The sequence below is a fragment of the Dreissena polymorpha genome, chromosome 3 (assembly GCF_020536995.1).
Source record: "Dreissena polymorpha isolate Duluth1 chromosome 3, UMN_Dpol_1.0, whole genome shotgun sequence".
NCBI classification, from domain to species: Eukaryota; Metazoa; Mollusca; class Bivalvia; order Myida; family Dreissenidae; genus Dreissena; species Dreissena polymorpha.
This window is the reverse complement of record NC_068357.1, coordinates 148,422,156-148,444,441: the sequence shown is the minus strand read 5'-3', so window position 1 is coordinate 148,444,441 and position 22,286 is coordinate 148,422,156. Positions and strand designations below refer to the sequence as shown.

Here is a 22,286-nt window from a genome sequence, read left to right as displayed (position 1 = left end):
AATTATTCTTATATACAAACACATTAGCATACACATTTTTGAAACTAAATTATTTATTTTAAGTTGTTCAGGGTTTTTTTTATTATATATATTATGTATACAATTGGTTAATTTAATAAACATTTAGGCCAACATTTTTTATTAAAATGATTTTCGGATTTTTTTCTAAAAGTGTCTGGTTGGAGGACGGAAAAAAAAGAAAAAAAAGATGGGTGACCAATTATGCACTCATTTTAAAAATGTTATGGTATGAAGTTCTTTTTACTAAGCAACCACAGTGATTTTTTTCAAACATGTTGATGTGCAAAATGATCATAATCAGACTGTAGGTCCTGATGTGCAGTTTTTAAATTAGTTTGAATTTTAAAAATATCTTAACTATATATATGTAAGTTCAAAAGTTTTGAAATCTTTTCACTTTTCTATAATAAACTTTTTGGTTATTTTTTGATGCTTTTTTCACAAGGAATCCATATGTTGCATTAAAAATACTTTATCTCCACAAACAACCAATAAGCTATTGAGGTTTAAAAGAAACATTTATAGTTTTTTTGTCCAGTAATAATTAATACCGCAGACAAATACAAATAGCATAATAAAACGCTTTTCAGGGGTTTCACTGGCCCAAAAAATGTTGTTGCCACTTTATTGCGGTGTGAAAACCGCACGTTATTCAAACTTAATCAATAAGGACAATCATTTAAGGAACCATACTACATTAATGAATAATGGCATTTACTATATTTTTATTACTCTGAGAAGTATGTTAATACATAAACAACAATAAGTTCCTTCATAAGTCTTAATATTAAAAGCTTTTTTTTGATATAACTAACATTTTATCCACTTGATAAACCAGATAACCAACATAATATAATAACGTTAACAATAATGTAACAGTATGCTGCATAAATGTTTCAAAATTATTTATTAAAACCTAGAATCACACAAATATATATCATCTGAAAGGAAAAATAAATCAAACATCAGAAAATAAAGCATCTCAATTCAAATTGTTAAACAGTTTATACATTTGGTCATTTGGACATGATATACATCAACTTCTGTTGATTATAAAATTTTACAAATTCTAAAACAGCACCTTTTGTTAAAAGGTTTTCTGTTAGTTGTGGTGGTTGATTTCCAGGTTCAATTAAATGAATATTTTTTCACATCTTTTTCTTGACAGAAAGACCCAGGATAATTGCCACCATCCATTCTTGTTGTCTGAAATAACACAAAACACTATATACAACAAATCAACACATAAATGTCATTATCTTTATATATGTCCGAATTCTAACATATCCGAAATATAGTACATCGAGTGAAGGACCTACTTTTGATTTCAGAAATAGTTGGTATTTTAATTAAAATATTAATGGAACTGTTAAACACAAATGCCTGTTGAAACAAGTTAACATGTGTTTTTGTCATGGTATTGATTAAAGAAATAGCATCCCTAATAATCGTTATAATTATTGATCTTCGTGGCAGTTTATCCCAGGATAACATAATTGATAGTTCAATGTCATAAAGGAGCTGTTAATCCGATAATAACCCCCATAAACTTGACTATTTTATTTGGACATTCATGGTTTGGAATCGTTTTAGAAACTGTTGATTTTGCGATTTTTGAAATTTTGGTACGAACAAGTTCGGAACAAAACCAAAGTTTCGTACCCATTGAAAATAACAAAAAAACACATTATATGCACAAATTCGTCACTACAACTACATTAAACAACACATAAAATTTTATTCTCTAAAATATGACCGTATTTGTGCGTAAAATATGGAATGTTTAAAGTTGATAGACGTAAATGGGTTTCGCATTTCGAGCACCTGTTAAATTAAAATCGTTCTTTTCTTATTGCTTTCATAATATTTTTTAGTTATTTTAATACCATCAATTTTATAAAATTGTAAAGAAATATTAAAATATTTACTTACAAATCGATTCCATTCAGGATTTTATTTGACGGTTGCATAATTATTGGGAAATTAGCAGACTTTGTGATGAAAGCGTTGTAGCGTTCATCAACTTCTTCACTAACAAAATGATGGCGTAGCTGTTGGTAAATTCCAGCACATGTACATGATGAAGGAGGTTCGCGTATTAATGTGGGTAATTAAGACTGGGTTTATTATGATGATTTATAACTCATTTGAACTTTTTCTAAAACCCGGCAAGCGTTTCGTGTTTAAAAGCCACTTTTTGGCATCCGAAAAAAAAAAGATTTTAAATGTTATTTTATTTTGGTTTCGTCAAAAATTGGAGTCGGCGGGTCCGAAAATCATTTTATTAAAAAATTCTGGCCGTATTTACAAAATTTATTTAAAGAATTTACAAATTAGCACAATTATGTCAGTGAACTTATAATACAGAACCATACACACATACTCTTATCAAAGCTATTGCATTTAAACTTACATGTACATACTATCATGAGGGGACTGGGCAGGCAAAGTTAGATAACTCTGGCTGGCATTTTGACAGAATTATGTGCTCATTTTGTACTTAGAAAATTGAACATTTTGTTAAGTTTTGTGTTAAGGTCAACTTCATTCCTAAAGTATCAAAGCTATTGCTTTCATACTTGGAATACTTACTAACTTTCATAAGGGGACTGTGCAGGCAACATTATGTAACTCTGACTTGCATTTTGACAGAATAATGGCCCCTTTATACTTAGAAAATTGAAATTTTCGTTAACTTTTGTGTTTTGGTCCACTTTACTCCTAAAGTGTCATAGCTATTGCTTCAGACTTGGAACACTCGCTTACTATCATAAGAGGACTGTACAGGACAAGTTGCATAACTCTGGTTGGCATTTTGACGGAATTATGGCCCTTTTTTGACTTACATGTAGTAACTTTGAATATTTGGTTAAATGTTGTGTTTAGATCCACTTTACTACTGAAGTATCAAGGCTCTTGCTTTCAAACTTCAAATACTTTCATACTATCATTAGGGTACTGTACCTGGCAAGTTGAATTTGACCTTGACCTCTGATTTTCCTTGACTTTCAAGGTCAAATTATTAAATTTTGCTAAAATTGCCATAACTTCTTTATTAGTCCCCTACCGGTGCTATCTGTCACGCTTTTCTGGATCCTGCGGTAACTTAAAAAGTTTTTGTTTTTTTTCATGAAACTTGAAACATGGACAGATGGCAATGTGGAGATTATGCACGTCATTTCATTTTGTTCGTACATCAAGAATTCTGGTTGCTATGGCAAGAAATAGACTAGAAATATTGCTGAAAATGGTGGAGTTTCACCGGTAGGCGACTTTTATTGCTTGGCAATAGTCTTGTTTATGATCTGATTTGATTCATACTTTGACAAAACAACACTTACCTGACATACCACAATAGACTCCACCCAAACCATCCCCCACGCTCCACCCCAGAATCCCGTCCCCCCCCCACCCAAATTTTTTTATTTTTTTTTTTCCTTTTTTAAATGCTCCCGGTAGCAGCTAAACGGTCCGACAGTCCCAAAAAGCTGCGGGGAAAAACCTGGGTATTGTGATAAAGCGTAGAAAGACAGCGTACACTCTATCAACATTTGTAATTCTATGCACATATGATTTTAATTTAGCGCATCTGTACAAATTGAATAAAACTGTATGTAATTAAATTTCTGACTATCAGAAAGATATAACGGTTTTGAAGGGGTGACAACTAGGCATAGAAATTTCCGTATAATCCATTCTAAGTCACTATTAAAGCGGATTATAAGTTTTCGATCGTGATAACGCTTGAACATCACTGAGTGGCAATTATTTTATGTGAAGTTGTGAATTTTATAAATAGAGTGTAAAATAACAAACAGTTGGACCACGTTTAACTGTTATATGATCAAGTCATGAAAATGACAACTACATACTGCACAGCAAAGAAAGAATGGAAAATGTTTGTTCATGCTCTCTCCACTCTTGTGACGGATGCATACGATCTATTGGCATTGGAGCAGAGCTTGGCTAACTGTTCAGGTGTTTCTACACGATAGGTCACGCACCAAAATTGTTCCATCTTGGGTCGATGCACTTTCTATAAGTTTTTCACTAATGAGTTTACATGCGTCAAAGAACAACTCACTGCGATGCTTTGTTAGGGCCTCATTGATGAAATTCCTTATGTAGCTCACTGTGTTTTTAGCCCGAGATCTCACATTATACATTTTTTGCCAGGCTCTGTATGAGACAAACTTGACAATAATTTCCCTAGGCTTTGCGCTGGATTGCTATTGGGGGACCCAACCTATGGGAGTGATCTATCTCTTCTATAAAGAGATTGGCACCAAGTTAACTCGCCATATCAACAATAATCTTGTCAGTGTCCTCCTTGTCCTCGGTTTCAGGGATCCCGGTGAAACGTAAGCAGTTACGGCGATTGTATAATTGCTCCACACGATCTGCTTGTATCGTTAGCTCAGCCACCTGATCATTGAGAACTTTGTTTTCCAGTACCAGGGACTCAATTGATCATTAAGTGAAGCTTTTGTACCAGTGATTACCTGTGGTATGAATGCCTGCACAATTGATGTGACCATTATTTCGAGATCGACTTAAAACAATTCGTGCATCCTGTTGGTGATGGTTTCTATATCAGCCTCGCTCTCATGAACATGGGTCAAGACTTCACTGTTCTGCATTATATCAGAGTCTAATAACTTGTTTCTCTTTTTCCCATCTTCAATACTTGATGTGGATAAGTCACGTATATCATATCTTTACCCACAACAGGTGTGGAGTAGTGATAATTCATTTTTCGGCGTAAGCTGAATTAAGCCAGCTTTTCACCTCTCCTGACCTTTGTAAGTGTCCAATAAAATTCAAATAAAATTTCCCGCGGCTAGGTACGAATGAATACACTTCATTTATTCCATTGGCTGATTTGAGTATTCCACCAGAACATTGGGAACATATCCGCGTCTTTGTAACACTGTTTTACTGCATGAAACAATTTTATTTCTAATGAAAAGGCTTAATAGATAGAACAGTTTTACACTCAATTCTCGACATAAATACAGTTTGTGCGTACACCTTTTATTTTCAGAGAATTACCAGCGCAACGCGTTTATATTTAAAGGCTATGTTCTCATATTTAGTACTTACTTCCATATTCTTGTCAACATGTTAACATGTAAAAGTATAAAGAGCAGTGGAAGCGAGGCCTCACTTTAATACATTGCATTTCAACCCGGGTCAATTCGCGGCCAGTGTATGAATGTCAGAGTTTATATACAGGTCATCTCTGGAGTTCGCGGCCAGTAAAATAATAGTTATATAATAAATACGCTATCCGTGAACTAGGTGACCTGGAATTTTCTTTAGACCAGAAATATGTAGATTCTTAATGTGTTTTCAACAAAACAATGATAAATATTATTTTTGATTAATTTAACAATAATTATTCCACCATATTGACCAATGTATTAAGCATGAGCGCGATGATTATCAATACTGTTAATAATCGAATCAAACCACTAAAACAGGTTTGTTCGAAGAACGCGCCTATAAATACGGATACTTCTCGTGTGGCCGGTTGACTCGTATGTTTTAATTTCACTTCCATTCTTCTTTTGGTTTTCTGTTTTGTATCTATAGGTTTATGACCAGCAATATGTAAAAATGTAAAATAAGCCGCGAAAACTCCGCGTAACATCCCGTACTGCGTGTGATGCAGCTAAGAACTGCACAGAAAAAAGACATTCGCTATCCTTGATCTCATTCATTGAACTATCAACGCCGTATATCTTTTTTAAAGATATTTCTTGTTATGCTTATTTTTGTTCAAGAGTGTAGTGCAGTATAGCACAGTTAAGCAGCTATAGCACATATCAGCAGATCAGTGCATCAAAGCAAAAAGGTGTTGTTGGTACTTACCAAAAAACTAACACAGCATGATAACAATCTTCTGTTACAATGCCAATCTAGTTAAAAGAAATAGGTTGCCACTGGTTATTTTTGTAAAAAGCCATACAGTTATCTTTTTTTTTGCTTGATCTCTATCTCATTTGTTGTATCATCAGTATATTAATCCATTCTGTGTTGAACGATATGTTTCACATTCAATAATTGCGCCTTGTGTATTATTGTTTAAAACCAACGCGGTGTAGAACTATATTTTGATTACACACCACCTTGGAATTATGACACGTCGAAAATAGCTGTACAAGTCATGCCGTGTATTGAAAAGGCTGATTATGCTGTTTTATATTGAGTGTTAAACGAAGTAACAGTTTGTTATTTTGGCTTAATAAAATCAATATCGCATCCAAGAGATGGTGGTACAATCGACCCTCACAATGTTTATATAAACATCTGCTAAAGTCTCGGTTTTCATTACAATCCTCAGGTTGACAAGTTTTATCAACCTCTATTGGGTGACAATTAAGACCACGATTTCAAGCAGGGAACACACCTGATGGTGGGAAGGTAGAATAAGTTCCAATAGTACACATATTTGAACAAATTCACAATTAAAAGATTAATGGATTCATAAAAAATTATAGGAAATAAACTTGTTGTGACCCCTAAAGTTCTGTTTTACTCTCCAAAATTGCGTTATGACTTTTATGAAAATTTTGGGTAAAGGGTCACTGACCCCTTGAATTTAAAATTCAAAAGCAATTTATAACTAAAATTTAAAAAAAGACACATTTTCTAATATTTTCCAAGGCACATACTTTTTAGGGAATGCCATCCTCATGAGGTAGAGCTCTTTACTGTCAATGTGGGGATCACTAGTTCAAATCCAAGCCCTTCCACATAACATGTGTGGTGAGTGGTCAAGAAATGTTTTTTATTACCATTTTTCTCTTAGCTCGTGTTGCAGTTAGTTCAGCTAAATGACATTGATGTGTGCAAGTTGTACTGCTTATAAAAGCTTAGGCTTCCAAGGAAGTGCGAGAAAGTAAATCTACTGCAGGTATATGACAGAAATTCTGTTGAAAAAAGGTGTAAAATCTAGCAAGCTATCAAATATTTCTTTCAGGACGGGTTAACTTGCAGCCATCAAGAATATTTCCCTTTCTGTGACACTAACTACTTTGCAGCCAATATGGAATACCTCAAAAGGATAAGTTGTTGGTGTTTGTTAATATTCTGATAAAAAGTGTTTCCAATGCAAAAAAAAGTTGTGCTAATTTTCAGATATTTTGGATTATAATGTGCACAAATGTTTTGGAGTAACTATAAAAGTTGTTATGTACTAGTGGTTTTCATTGGTCAAATTTGAGGCCATTATTTGTCAAAAAGTATACATTTTTCTCCAAATTGATGCCTAAAACTCCCAATAGAAGGTTTCAAAAAACAAACATTTATTAATCTCAATATGCAGCTGTATGGGTTGAACCTTAGTAAATATAATATTGAACACTTATTCTCAATTTAAAAGTTATGAGAATTTTCCAAATTTTAGTCAAAACGACCAGATTTTCCCAATCCAAAGGAGCCTTGCCCCATTCCCAAAATGGTGAAAAAACACTGAACAGAATTTGACCAATTGATGTAGTGCAAGATTTTGTACTTAAAATGGGCTCTGAACATTTTGACCAACAATGTGATAAAATTGCTGCATGCTTATTACTACTAGTTGAACAACACATTTTTAGCTCACCTGAGCGATAGCTCGGGGTGAGCTATTGTGATCACTCACCGTCCGGCGTCCGGCTGTCCGTCCGTCTGTCTGTCTGTCTGTCTGTAAACAATTTGTAAACATCTTCTTCTACTAAACCATTGAGCCAATTTCAACTAAATTTCATGTGGAGCATCCCTAGGTCAGGGGTTCTGAAATATGCTGTCCGAGTTGTCTGAGTCATCAATTTCCCCTTCCGGACAAGCAGTTTTTGAAAGCTGACTTGTCCGGGGACAAGTAAAATTTCCGTGGTAATTTTTTTTCGAGAACGAAACTACTATATTTTCCGAAAATCAAAAACGAAAGTTTATATAAATAGCTTATGATTAATCTGCGGACTGGCACACTTTTTCAACTGGAGGTAGGTTATTTTCCGATAAAAATTATTTAATGTAGTAAACCAGTCCACGAGTATATATAGCAACAGCCAATCACGCATAAGAAAACAATTTTAATAGAGAAACCAGCACACATGTGTATAGCAACAGCCAATCACGCATTAGATAACACTTTTCGTACATTGCAAATGGCCGCATACATGTTCTAACGACCTGCATTCGATTTTTATATAATAAAACCACTTCAACGTCAAGTCATGACACTAATCAGACCAATGATAAATTAGTTTGGCGTCGAAAAGAAGAGATGAATGAAAAATATGATAAACATATACGACGCCAAGCGGAAACGAGAATTTGTTGAGTCTTGGCTAATTGATTTTTCTTGGCTTGAAAACGTTGCCGATGTGTGTAAATTTAAACTTTGTAAGGAGTTTCCTTTATTAGCGGATAATTATATACTTATAATTAACGGAGATTATTTTATTTCAAGTGAATTGTCTAGTCATGCTGAGATTATTAAATATCCGAGATGGTATCATGTGTGACTTAAACGTGATCTTATTATATGCACATCTTGCTTGTATTTTTTGTTCATGTGAATTTTCTAGTTAACTATGTTTATAATTTAAAATAGAAGTTAACAAAAGTGTATGCTTGTATTATTTGCTTAATAAGTAATGACCTTTTCCTTTATCTATCTTAAAAGTACGGACAAGTACTTCTTTGGTACGGACAAGTGAATTTGTGGGTCCAACTTGTCCGTGGACAAGTAGACTCTTAAAATATTTCAGAACCCCTGCCTAGGTCATGGGACAAAAGAATTGTTAAAAAAAATTTGATCACATAACCAAGATGGCCGCCATGACCATATATGGTAAAAACCTTAAAAAATCTTCTTGTCAGAAACCGCTCATCAGATTTTCAAAAAATTTCACAGGGATGACCTTTGAAGGCTCCCCTGAAAAAGTTGTTCAAAGAAATTTGATTCGTCGAAAAACATGGCCGCAGGAGCTCGTTGAACTTTGCATGTTTATTCGTTTTTGCCTATTTTGTGAAAACTTTCAAAAATCTTCCACATTTTTTGTCCGATCCTTTCCAAATTTGCACAGTGTCTTTATATCAATGAGGACACGAACCTTACAAAAAATGAGCATTATTGGTCCATGAAGTACAGAATTATCTCCCCTTGAATTGAGAAAATGGTGTTTATGCAATAAAGTCCAAATTTTTCATCCAATTCTTTCCAAACTTGCACAGTGTCTTCATATCAATGAAAACTCGAGCCCTGTCGAAAATGAGCAACATCGGACCATTAAGTCCAGAATTATCTCCTTGAGATGGCAGATTTAGAAATAATTATAGTGTACTCTTTTTTCCAATTAATAGTGCTATTAGAGTAAAGGATTTGCTGGCTACAGGCCAGGTTTCTCTGACACGATTCTCTTCTGATGGCTTTGCTGCAGACCACATAAACCCTTAACCCAGAACAGTTAATTCTTTCTGCAAATGTTTGTGAATGTGGAAATCATTGAAATAAAAGGAGAAATTGCTGAAATTAGCATTTTCTCCTTTCATCACAATGCTTCCTACCCTATTAAATCAGTTTCTTCTCATTCCATTATAATTTAATTTGTCGTCTGCAACCTCTTTCAATTTGGAAAAGGGTTAACTACCAGAAATCAATTAATGCTGTAGTTTTGTTGATGAGAAATTATTTTTCCTTTAAAATGGGAGGTGATTATTGCTTAGGAAATTGCTCTGGTAGGGTTGAATCATTGTGGGAAATTGAGAAATTGTTCAGTCCAAAATATGTTGATTGGTAAAGGGTTAAATGGATACCATTTTTAAAATGGGAGGTGATTATTGCTTAGGAAATTGCTCTGGTAGGGTTGGATCATTGTGGGAAATTGAGAAATTGTTCAGTCCAAAATATGTTGATTGGTAAAGGGTTAAATGGATACCATTTTTTCCAAGTTACCCTTTTCCTTATGCGAACATGGGTTGCCTGTTTAGTGGATGATATCTTGTCAATTTTGAGAAAAAAGAGGAATCTCTTCAAAACAAGCAAAAATTCCTTTTATCTCAATGTTTAAGTCCACTTTTTAGCTTACCTGAGCAGATCATATTTTCCTCCTAAACCATTGAGCCAATTTCAACCAAATTTCATGTGGAGCATCCTTACGTCACGGGAAAAAAATATTGTTAAAAAAAAATTTGGTCACATAACCCAGCTGGCCGCCATGCCCATATATGGTCAAAACCTTAAAAAATCTTCTCGTCAGAAATGGCTCGTCTGATTTTCAATTTTTTTTACAGGGATGATCCTTAAAGGCTCCCCTAAAAAAGTTGTTCAAGAAAATTTGTTTCGTCGAAAAACATGGCCGCAGGAGCTCTTTGAACTTTGCATGTTTATACGTTTTTACATATTTTGTGAAAACTTTGAAAATCTTCTTGTCCATAACCATAAGGCCTAGGGCTACCAAATTTGGTATGTGGTGAAATCTTATAGTCCTCAACCAAATAGGTAGAAAAGATTGTGTTTAAAGGAGATTTTGCTTGCTATGAGCAATTTCTTCTTTTGTCTTCTTAAGTCATCTGAGGTAGAAGGGTAACTCCCCTAACAGTACCAGTACTTCAAGAAATCCTTCATTGCATAACACCTGTGAAGATGTAAGGTCAACTTCTTTTGAACCCATAAACCCTTTACCAAATGACAACTTTTGGACTGTCCCAAATTCAAAGAGGTCGCAGATGACAAAGAACATTGTAATGGAATGTGAAGAAATAGCTTTGGTAGGGTTGAAATCATTGTGATAAAAGGAGAAATTGCTCAAAATAAGCAATTTCTCCTTTAATCACAAATGATTTCTAGAGTCGTCTGCAATAAACCAGTAAATTCTTGTTATTGTTTGTAATGGGTTAATCCATTTCCACATTTTTGGTTGGAATAACCCATTACCAAACGGTAACAGGATTTTATGGGTTTGGTGCAGAAGACTGTATAAATCATTGTGATTAAAGGAGAAATTGCTCATATTGAGCAATTTCTCCTTTTATCACAATTATTTATACTCTTCCAAAGCTATTTCTTCATATTCCATTATAATTTTAAGTGTTGTCTGCATCATCTTTCAATTTGGGACAATTCAAAATGTGTCATTTGGTAAAGGGTTAATGCTTTACCAAATGACACATTTTGGACTTTCCAAATTAAAAGACTTAAATTGTAATGGAAAATGAAGGAATTGATTTTGGTATTTTATAAATCATTGTGATAAATGAAGAAATTGCTCAAAATGAGCAGATCTGGCATCATCATTTAGACATTTTATATTAGATATATACTTCACTTTAATGTTTACATGTTGGAGTATATAGGGTCTACCATTCCCTTGGTCCTCTTGTTTCAAATTATGCCCCTGGGGTCAACTTTGACCCTGCCCCAGAGGTCACAAAATTTAATAAATGCTTAAAAACTGCCTATTTAAAATCTTCTTGTCTAAAACCATAGGGCCTAGGGCTACTAAATTTAGTATGCAGTTACATCTTATAGTCCTCTACCAAGTTTCTTCAATTTACGCCATTTGGGTCAAATTTGGCCCTTACCCGGGGGTCACAAATATGAAGATTATATGCTTATAATTTGATTATTTTGTGAAAACTTCTAAAATATCTTGTTCTTAACTGTAGGACCTAGGGCGACCACATTTTGGATGTAGTGAGATATTGTAGTCCTATACAAAGTTTGTTCAAATTATGCCCCAGTGTTTAAGTTTGACACAGCCCAGGGGGTCGCAAAAGTGAACATGTGCTTAAATAGTGCCTATTCTTTAGCACTTGAACATGCTGGGAATATTTGTTTCACTTTCTAAAGTACTTGTACAATTTGATGATCTATACAGGAACATGGCCCATGTGATCTCCTTCTAAATTCCTTCATAGAGTTTGACCGCTTCATAGAGTTTGACAAAGACTTATTTTTTAAAAATCTTCTTGTCAGAAAGGGCTCGTCGGATTTTCAATTTTTTTACAAGGATGATCCTTAAAGGCTCCCCTAAAAATTTGTTCAAGAAAATTTGTTTCTTGTCAATTACCATTGGGCCTAAGGCTATTAAATTTGTTCAGGTGAGCGATTCAGGGCCAATGTGGCCCTTGTTCCAAAGATATTTTAAGAAATAGAAAAATTATAATATGTGTGTACTTGGTATTTGTTAAGGTAAGGTTTAATTTACATACATGGCAGTATAGATATGAAATATGTCTCACTAATCTGAGAGAGTATAAATATGGATTTGAATATCCTTTGCAGATTCCCTTAGACTCTTGCATCATTTTAGACTCTTGCTTCTTGCTCGTATTAAATCTAACTAACAATGGCAATGTCTTAAGTGAAAACTATGTTTTACGCTGCTTGGCTAGCTAAGCTAGACTATAATGACTGACCTGAACTTCTAGAAATCAACTTGAAAAGTTAAAAGAGAGAAGAGATAATATTTACAAAAAAATGAGAAGGTTTAATCATGCATTTAAAAGCCTTAATCTTTCTTAGAATAGGGTCATGTAAATTAATCTATGCTTATTATGCCCTCCTTCGAAGAAGAGGGGGTATATTGTTTTGCACATGTAGGTCTGTCTGTAGGTATGTCGGTTGGTCCGTCCACCAAATGGTTTCCGGATGATAACTCAAGAACGCTTAGGCTTAGGATCATGAAACTTCATAGGTACATTGATCATGACTGGCAGATGACCCCTATTGATTTTCAGGTCACAAGGTCAAAGATCAAGGTCATGTTTGTTTTTTTTGGGGGGGCATATGTCTCCGACCGCGGAACACTTGTTTAAAGGATATTTCATTCAGTAACCTGATAATTTATTCAGCATTAGTTGCTAGGCATGTATATTGCTGATATGCGTGCTTTATATGTAGATATAAAAAACACTCGCTTACTGATCAGAATATGCTTCTTGAGTTTACCCAACTAACTTTTGTGTTGAAAATAGTTATTTTGATAATATGAATCTAAATACTTGTGGACAGTACAAACTTTTGTATGGCATGTGTAATAATTCAGTTTGGTGTTTGCCGGGAGATCAATAATGCTAACAACGTTATGAAAATCATTTTCTTTAATTCTGTTATTTATACAACACAATTAATCATTTTAGGCCGAGAGCCTCACATGGCTGCACCTTTCAAATACAGAGGCTTGGCATGTTACAGCAATTTAACCTTCAACACATAAGCATTCTGTAGGGTGAAAATAATCATCAGTGAAGGTAAGCGTTAGACCAAACAGAAAAATCTTTCCTTTTAATCCTACGTTTTGTTAGCTGACCTGAGCACAACGTGCTCAATCATCAATGGTGAGCTTTTGTGATCACCTTTTGTCCATCGTCAATATTTGCCTTGTTAACACTATAGAGGCCACACTTATTATGCCCCCCTTCGAAGAAGAGGGGGTATATTGCTTTGCACATGTCGATCTGTTGGTCCGTCCGTCCACCAGGTGGTTTCCGGATGATAACTCAAGAACGCTTGGGGCTAGGATCATGAAACTTCATAGGTACATTGATCATGACTCGCAGATGACCCCTATTGATTTTGAGGTCACTAGGTCAAAGGTCAAGGTCACGGTTACCCAAAATAGTAAAATGGTTTCCGGATGATAAATCAAAAACGCATGCGCCTAGGATCATGAAACTTCATAGGTAGATTGATCATGACTCGCAGATGACCCCTATTGATTTTGAGGTCACTAGGTCAAGGTCACGGTGACCCAAAATAGTAAAATGGTTTCCGGATGATAAGTCAAGAACGCATACGCCTAGGATCATGAAACTTCATGGTTAGATAGATCATGACTCGCAGATGACCCCTATTGATTTTGAGGTCACTAGGTAAAAGGTCAAGGTCATGGTGACCCGAAATAGTAAAATGGTTTTCGGATGATAACTCAAGAACGCATACTCATAGGATCATGAAACTTCATGGGTAGATTGATCATGACTCGCAGATGACCCCTATTGATTTTGAGGTCACTAGGTCAAAGGTCAAGGTCACTGTGACCCGAAATAGTTAAATGGTTTCCGAATGATAACTCAAAAACGCTTACGCCTAGGATCATGAAACTTCATAGGTACATTGATCATGACTCGCCGATGACCCATATTGATTTTCAGGTCAAAGGTCAAGGTCACGGTGACCCGAAACAGTAAAATTGCTTCCGGATGATAACTCAAGAACACTTGCCTAGGATCATGACACTTCGTAGGTACATTGATCATGACTCGCAGATGATCCCTATTGATTTTCAGGTCACTAGGTCAATGTCAAGGTCACAGTGACAAAAAACGTATTCACACAATGGCTGCCACTACAACGGACAGCCCATATTTTTCTCATCTTCATGGAACTTGGTCAGAAGATTTGTCGCAATGATATCTAGGACGAGTTCACAAAATGGTTTACATTGGTTGAAAAACATGGCCGCCAGGCGGGTGGGGGGGGGGGGGCATTTTTCCTAATATGGATATAGTAAAACCTTATTAACACTCTAAAGGCCACATTTATTGTCTGATCATCATGAAACTTACTCAGAAAATTTGTTGTAATGATATCTTGGACGAGTTTGAAAATGGTTCCGGTTGGTTAAAAAACATGGCTGCCAGGGGGTGAGGCGTTTTCCTTATATGGCTATAGTAAAACCTTGTCAACACTCTAAAGGACACATTTGTTGTCTGGTTTTCAAGAAACTTGGTCCAAAAAAAATTCCCAATGATATCTTGGACCAGTTCGAAAATGGTTTCGATTGGTTGAAAAACATGTCTGCCCAGGGACGGGTCATTTTTCCTTATATGGCTTAAGTAAATCCTTGTTAACACTCTTGAGTCCACATTTATTGTTTGATCTTCATGAATATTGGTCAGAATATGTGTCTCAATGATATCTTGGATGAGGTCTAAAATGGTTACCGTTGGTTGAAAACCATTGCAGCCAGGGGGACAGGGCATTTCTCCTTATATGGCTTAAGTAAAACTTTGTAAACAGTGTAGAAATCACATTTATTGTCCAATCTTCATTAAACTTGGTCGGAACATTTGTCCTTTTGATATCTTTGACGAGTTCGAAAATGGTTCCAGTTTGTTGAAAACATGTGCGCTAGGTATGGGGCATTTTACCTTATTTGGCTTTAGTAAAACCTTGTTAACGATCTAAAAGCCACATTTATAGTCCAGTCTTGAACATTGTGCTCATGGTGAGCTTTTGTGATCGCCCTTTGACCGTCGTTCATCATCAACATTTGTCTTGTTAACACTATATTAGCCACAGAATATTTGTGTCAATGATATCTTGGATGATTTTTAAAATTGTTCCAGTTGGTTGAAAAACATGGCCGCCAGGGGGTGGGGCATTTTTCCTTAAATGACTATAGTAAAACCTTGTTAAAACTCTAGAAGTCACATTTATTGTACGATCTAAGTGAAACTTGGTTAGAACATTTGTTCTTGTGATATCTTGGATGAGTTCGAAAATGGTTTCAGTTTGTTGAAAAACATGGGGGGAGGGCGCTTTTCTTATATGGCTATAGAAAAAACCTTATTAACTCTCTAATTCACATTCATAGTTAGGGGTTGGGCATTTTACCTTACCGAGGTATATAGCTATAGTAAAATGTTGTTAACACTCTAAAAGTCACATTAATAGTCAAGTCTAAATTGAAATGGTTCAAAACATTTGTTGTAATATCTTGGATTAGTTCAAAAATGGTTCCAGTCTGTTGAAAAGCATTGCCGCCCGGGAGACAGGCATTTTTCCTTATATTGCTATAGTAAAACCTTAATAACTGGCTACAGTTTCTAAAAATTGGCTACAAAAAAATCCATTTGGAGAAAATGTTGGCTACAGAAATTTTTGAGCCAGGGGGAGGCCTGTAACACTCTAAAAGTCACATATATAATTCAACCTTCATGAAACTTGGTCAGAACATTTGTGGTAATGATATCTTTGGCTGCACAGAACAGGTCAGTTCCTTTGTATCTCAGGTGAGCTACTTTGGGCTTTTCAGGTCCTCTTGTTTTTAATATCTTGGATTAGTTCGGAAATGGTTCCGGTCTGTTGAAGAGCATGGCCACCAGGGGGCGAGGAATTTTTCTCATATGGCTTTAGTGAAACCTTGTTAACACTCTTAAAGTCATTTTTAAAGTTCAATCTTCATGAAACTTAATCAGAACATTTGTTCTAATGATATGTTGGGCTGCACATATCAGATCAGTTTGTTTGTATCTCAGGTGGGTTCCTCTTGTGTCTACTTTCTATAAAAAGTAGTTGAAGGCTTGAATCCGGATGGATGTTATTTTTTTGTTGACAATTATAACTCTTGTTTAGTTTAATTTGACTTTTGAGGGTCTGAGCTCCTACATTACTTTGCTATGCCTAGCCGAAAATTAATTAAAATTTTCACAACTGTGAACACTTTGAGACAGTGCGGAACAATTCTTAATCAGATGGCCATGAGAAAGATAAAAAATATACTTGGTGTCATTTTTATCTCGGCAGTTTTCGGAGAAAACCCGAGGTATTGTCATAGTCAGAGTGTCTGTGTCGTCTGCAAAACATGAACATTTTGTTAAGGTTTTGAACATTGGCTCTAAAATCAAAGTGCTTAACCTACAACTTTGAAACTTCATATGTAGCAGCACCTTCATGAGTTCTACATGCCACATGCATTTTTGGGTCACTAGGTCAAAGGTCAAGGTCACTGTGACCTTAAAAAAAATAAAAAAATCTGACCAGCTTTCGCAGCCGAGCGTGGCACCCGTTATGCGGTGCTCTTGTTTTAAATAGAATGCTTTAGTGTTGTAATGATGCTAGTAAAATATGCATAAATAATTTCTGATTGAATTTTCTTTTTGCATTTCAAGCATTGTTGTATGTTTAATAATTAACAGGACTGGTTATCTTATCAGTCAAAACTATTTCAATGCTTTTCATCATTGTCAAGGCATTATGTAGATGTATTGATTAAATATTTGTAATAAAGCTTATTTTGAAAAGTAATTCTTTAAAATGAAAAAGCTGAGAGTAACTTCAGGGGATCTTCCCTGATACTGTTATGTTTATTGCAATCTTGTGATCTAATTTTAAGTTCATGGAATGTTTAATGATGATGATTTTGGATGATTGAATGGTAATTACTGATAATATTTTTCAGTCACAGAGGAGTTGTCCCTTTTTGTGAAAACCTGGCATTGTCTGTTATGACACAGCAAGCAAAGAGGGGCATTGACTGTCAAATCACTGAAAGTATGAGGATTATTCCACATGAAACTGGAAATGATGTCAAACATGTACATTGTGTATTTTGAGTTACAAGTGAAAGTTTTGCAAAATGTGGTATTATTTGTCTAGATCATCATGATTATAAAAAAAAAACAATCGGATATTCCACATTAAGTTATTTCTGGCAGTGAGTAAGCTAAAAAACATATTAAAACTTAAAGAAGTTGAATGTGATGCAGACATCAGAGCAAATTGTAAAACTCTTCTAATCTGAACAAGTGTTACGGATATTACAGTTCAGTGGAAGATTTACAGAATATGAAGGAAGCAATTTTGGCACAGTGTTTCAACAGAATGTGAAGTGTTATAAATGTTCCATGACATAATATACATATTTAGTGATAAGTTACTAAAAAGTATTATGAAGCGTTCAATGTGCAAAAAGTGCTGGTGTTAAGTGTTGAGGTTATGATGATGGTTATGTAATAATTCTGGATAAATTATTATTGGACTATCGTCTTTGGTAAGTTATCTTCAGTTATTAGAACTTATGCTTGACACATATGACATCTTATTTGAATTTTTAACGTAATTCATTAGACCTAATAAATATCTTGATTAGAGAAACTGAAAATACATTTTTTATTGATCAATTCTTTGACAAATAATAAAGAAATGGAAGAGAGAGGTGCTTACAATTTAAATATTTTATTAAGTTAAGGAGCTTAAAACTTAAAGGACCTGTTCCATGACTGACTACCGTAATTACTCTATGTTTTCGGACACTCTAAGTTTTCGGACACCCCCTTTTTTAGCAAAAATAATTATTTTTCGTGACTCTTTATTTTCGGACACACGAATTTTCGTCCGTTATTTAGTTTTCGGACAATATATTTTACAGCGCTATTTTACCAAATTTCGAACCTGTTTTCGATATCTAATGACACTTCGATCATGGGGTTTTACAACCAGATTAACATCATAAAACATTGCGGATGCATGCCTGAGGGCAATGGACCATTACATTTGCGTTATTGGGTAAATAACCTTGTAAACCAGTATTAAGCAATGGTTTCGCCCGATAGCATTAGCGTAATGACAATTACCAGGGGTAGGGCCAATTAACATTTCAATTATCTACCGCAATGGTACTACCCCTTCTCAGTAAAATAACTGTGACAAATACTAAATGTTTCAAATTGTGATGCACCCTATTACAAGTTTTACGAACAATTGAAGGTGTTACACAACAACTATCGGAAATGAACAAACAAAGAATTCATAGTTTGCTTTTTTATTGCGTTAATTACAGGTTCATACAAGCGTGTATCGGTACATCACATGCTCATTTTTTAACTCGTTGGTCAAAGTACAACCTTGAAGTAACTTTCTGTCAAATAAATTAAGCATTTTACAATTATTTAAAATGCAGTGCAAACATGTATAACTGTAATTTATACTATAAGGCATGGTATTTTACAAGCGCGTGCTATTACCGGTAGTCGTTGATACAATTGACGCTATTTTCGGACACTTCCATTTTCGGACACCTGTATTTTGTTAACATTTTTCGTATCTAAGTTTTCGGACACGAAAAAAAATTATTATTTTTAAGTGTCCAAAAACATAAAGTAATTACGGTAACTTACAATCTGCCATGCAACCTTTCGCTTTAAATTTGCAAGTTTGGCAAAAGCTGTGCTTTTTTTACCAATCTGAGATGCAGCACTGATATACAAAAATAATATTACTTTTAGTTCTTAGTAGTAAATTTGTCGAATTTGAGATTAGTTAAGGGGACATTGCGTGATCAAATTATTAATTTTAGGGGATACAGGCTACAACTATAGAACTAAGAAGGAAGGAAATCTTGACTTGTTAAAGACAATTGTAAGTAAAATTGACTACAGCCAAATAGGCAATAACTAGTTGACTACAAACATGCAGTCTTCGAAATTAGCACATGCCCGATCGCCTGTGGCGAGTAAAATTAATGCAGGGCGCATACAAAAATTCACTTTTGTAGCCCGCCAGGCATGTTAATTATTGAAGCCAATTGACAGTTTATAAAAAAAATCATAAGTTCTTGATATTTGCAAATCTATTTTTCAATTTTGGAAGTTGTAAAACAATGAAATTCGATTGGTATAACAACACGCACCTGCTTGCTCACGTTATTGTTTTTGACCGATGCATTTCGGTCACATTCAGTTCTTATCGACGGTTTCTTTAGAAAGTAATAGAGTAGATGCTTTTTTAATCGATTATTTCAATCAAGTAATACGCTTCCGTTTTCATAAAATGTCAACAAATGTCATTGTGGACATAGAGGCTATGTAGTATTTATTGTATGTTGATGGGGCTAAGCCCGGTAAAGCACTTCCAAAATAGAAAATTGACAATGATTAATAGAAAAAGGAAGCCAAGAAACCGTACGAGGACACCAGAGAACGCTCTTTCCAAGCACTCTGGTGTAACGATCGACCGTCTTTATTCTAGTGACTGATTAGATGTAATTCTATTCACTACTGTTGAAACAAATTTTCTCCTTTACTATGTGTAGCATTTAAGTGCAAGCATGTTGTGGTTTGTTACATTTTTGGTTAAAAAAGTTTGGGCATGTAAAAAATATGTTGGGCATGTAAAAATTCTTAAGTAACTGGTCCGACTGGCATGTAACTTTTCTAATTTCGAAGACTGAACATGCTGAGTCAAGAGAGCTCTGCTCTAAACATACTTGCATTTTCTTGTCACAACCAAACATAATAGGCAAATACAAACAAGCAAAATTGATTTACGAACAAATATAACCATTTTTTTAATTTATAAAAATACATGTTTTATTGGGTACAATGTTAAAGCCTTAAAGATGCAATATTTCTACCACATGTCTGAATTTTTACTGTGGTCTGGTGGTTTGAGTGACTCTTTGACCAGGAGAGCTATGCCAGCGGAAGTTTAAAAAGACAGAAAAAAACAATGGCTGGAGATGCTCTGAAGCCTTTTCTGGCAAATTTCTTACAAGGAAAAGTCAGAAAATAAAGTGTGCATAACACTGTCATCTACTATTTTGGACAACAACCCCCCCCCCCCCCCCCCCCCCCCCCCTGCAAGTCTCTCAAACCTTTGCTTAAAAAATTTATCAGGTAATACCCTACATGTATATAAAAAGTATATTTATGTAAGTAATTACAACAGTTTGAATGTCATCAGGTATATGTGGAAAATAATAAAAATAAGCATTCTATTAACAAAACTTACAAGGCTTGAATGGAAACTGTCCACTGATTTTTTAAGGTTCTACAACTGTAGCACAAATTATACATTGCATGTATCTAAAAATAACTATTCTACCCCAAGACAATTCACCTCCTGGACAATTCACCCCAGAATTTGATTTCCTTGGACAATTCACCCCCAAAGACAATTCACCCCCAAGACAATTCACCCCCATATTTTTATATGAGATTTTATAGTCATTTGCTTTTGTCATATTTGAAAATAAGTTGTGAGCAGATGTTTTAGGGTTATATTAAATTTGACTTTGCAGCACAATTTTGACATGAAAATAATAAAATGTAGTATGTAAATTTTTAGAAAAAATGTGTGTTTATATACATTTTCCACAGTATTACTCAATAAAATATGCGAAAACTAATTAACACTTCTACAAAGATGAAGGATAAACTTGCTCTTTTTACCACATTTAATTATATTAAGATAATCACAACTTACCTGAAGTGATTATAGACTTCAAAAACACACAAGCATCAATCAAATCAATTGAAAAGAACTTCAAAACCTAACCATCATAAATTAGAATTTTCAAAAACACAATTAAGAACCTCATTATGGTCAATTATAATTATATAAATTAAATGACTTCAAAGACATCTTTTGAGAATATAAAGCCTCAAACAATGAACTCTCTACTTTGTATTAATTCAAAGTGAAAGACAACTAAAAATCAAAAATGATAATAACAAACATGTTATGGAATAATAGTAATCTATACATAATTAAAAAAATATCTGGGGGTGAATTGTCCAGGGAGCAGGGGTGAATTGTCTCCTGGGGATGAACTGTCTTGCTCCCAAAATAACCTGTTTTAAATGTAATCTCATTGTCACATATATTGCTATGTAATTGAAATGAAACTTATTTATTAATAATCAGTGAGACGCAAGTATAGTACGCAGTGTTTACTTTTAATTTATAGTAAAACAAATACGAATTGTGCACGGTGTTGAAATTACACGAAAATTGTCGGTACGAAATAGCTATGGTACGAATAACCTTACCCGGGGATCCCACTTACCCGAAGGTATCACAAACTTCCGGTCCGTAAACAAAATGCAAGCCGTAAAAAGTGCAAGTCTAACTATATTTGACAATGATTTTGGTCATTAATTGGAGGGAAATGCAAAACACAATGATAATTGTAAATGGGGCCGATATTCGTGTTTACAAGATTGGGAAAAAACTCGTGGAAATTCGCGGCGACTAATTTTCGGACATAACTCTTTTCGGACGTACAGTCAACTCGCCAATAGGGGGTAACACCAATACGCTGGGGCGTTCCTGAGGCTATTTCTGCTATACGCACGATCGAGCTGCGAGTGGGGGGTAGGTGCGGGAGTGGGTCTATCCCTCGGGGGGGGGGGGGGGAAATTCATTGCAGATGGTGCGTTTTGGTGTTCTCTTTATGCCACGTTTTGGCAATTTTATTCATCAATTTCTTGCTTGAAAAAGACCGATAAAAGGAAATATTTCATTAAACATTGTCAACAGCAAATATATTTTCGACCATAATTTATTTGATAAGTTTAAGTGTCGATGCTTAAAAAGGCAAGAAGAATGGATCCGTAGTTGCATAGTTGTGCGAGGGTGTTCAACACTATTGCTGGCGGGGGTATGGGGTCCTCCCCTAGAAAATGTTGGATTTTTTTTTGACAAGGTGCTATTCGGTGTTGCATTTCAGGCACATTTTGGCAATGTTTATCCTGAAATTTTAGCT

General features: G+C 34.9%; 1 long non-coding RNA gene across 5 annotated transcripts in view; it reads left to right on the top strand.

Moving 5' to 3' along the window:
• Window positions 1-17,896, top strand: part of LOC127871930 (uncharacterized) — a 49,865-nt gene extending 31,969 nt beyond the window's left edge. For all 5 annotated transcript variants that reach the window (XR_008045619.1, XR_008045620.1, XR_008045621.1 and 2 more), the window contains 3 exons: window positions 7,007-7,097; window positions 13,156-13,266; window positions 17,202-17,896. This is a non-coding gene — a long non-coding RNA (uncharacterized LOC127871930). The remainder of the gene's footprint in view (window positions 1-7,006; window positions 7,098-13,155; window positions 13,267-17,201) is intronic.
• The last annotated feature ends 4,390 nt before the right edge of the window (window positions 17,897-22,286 follow it).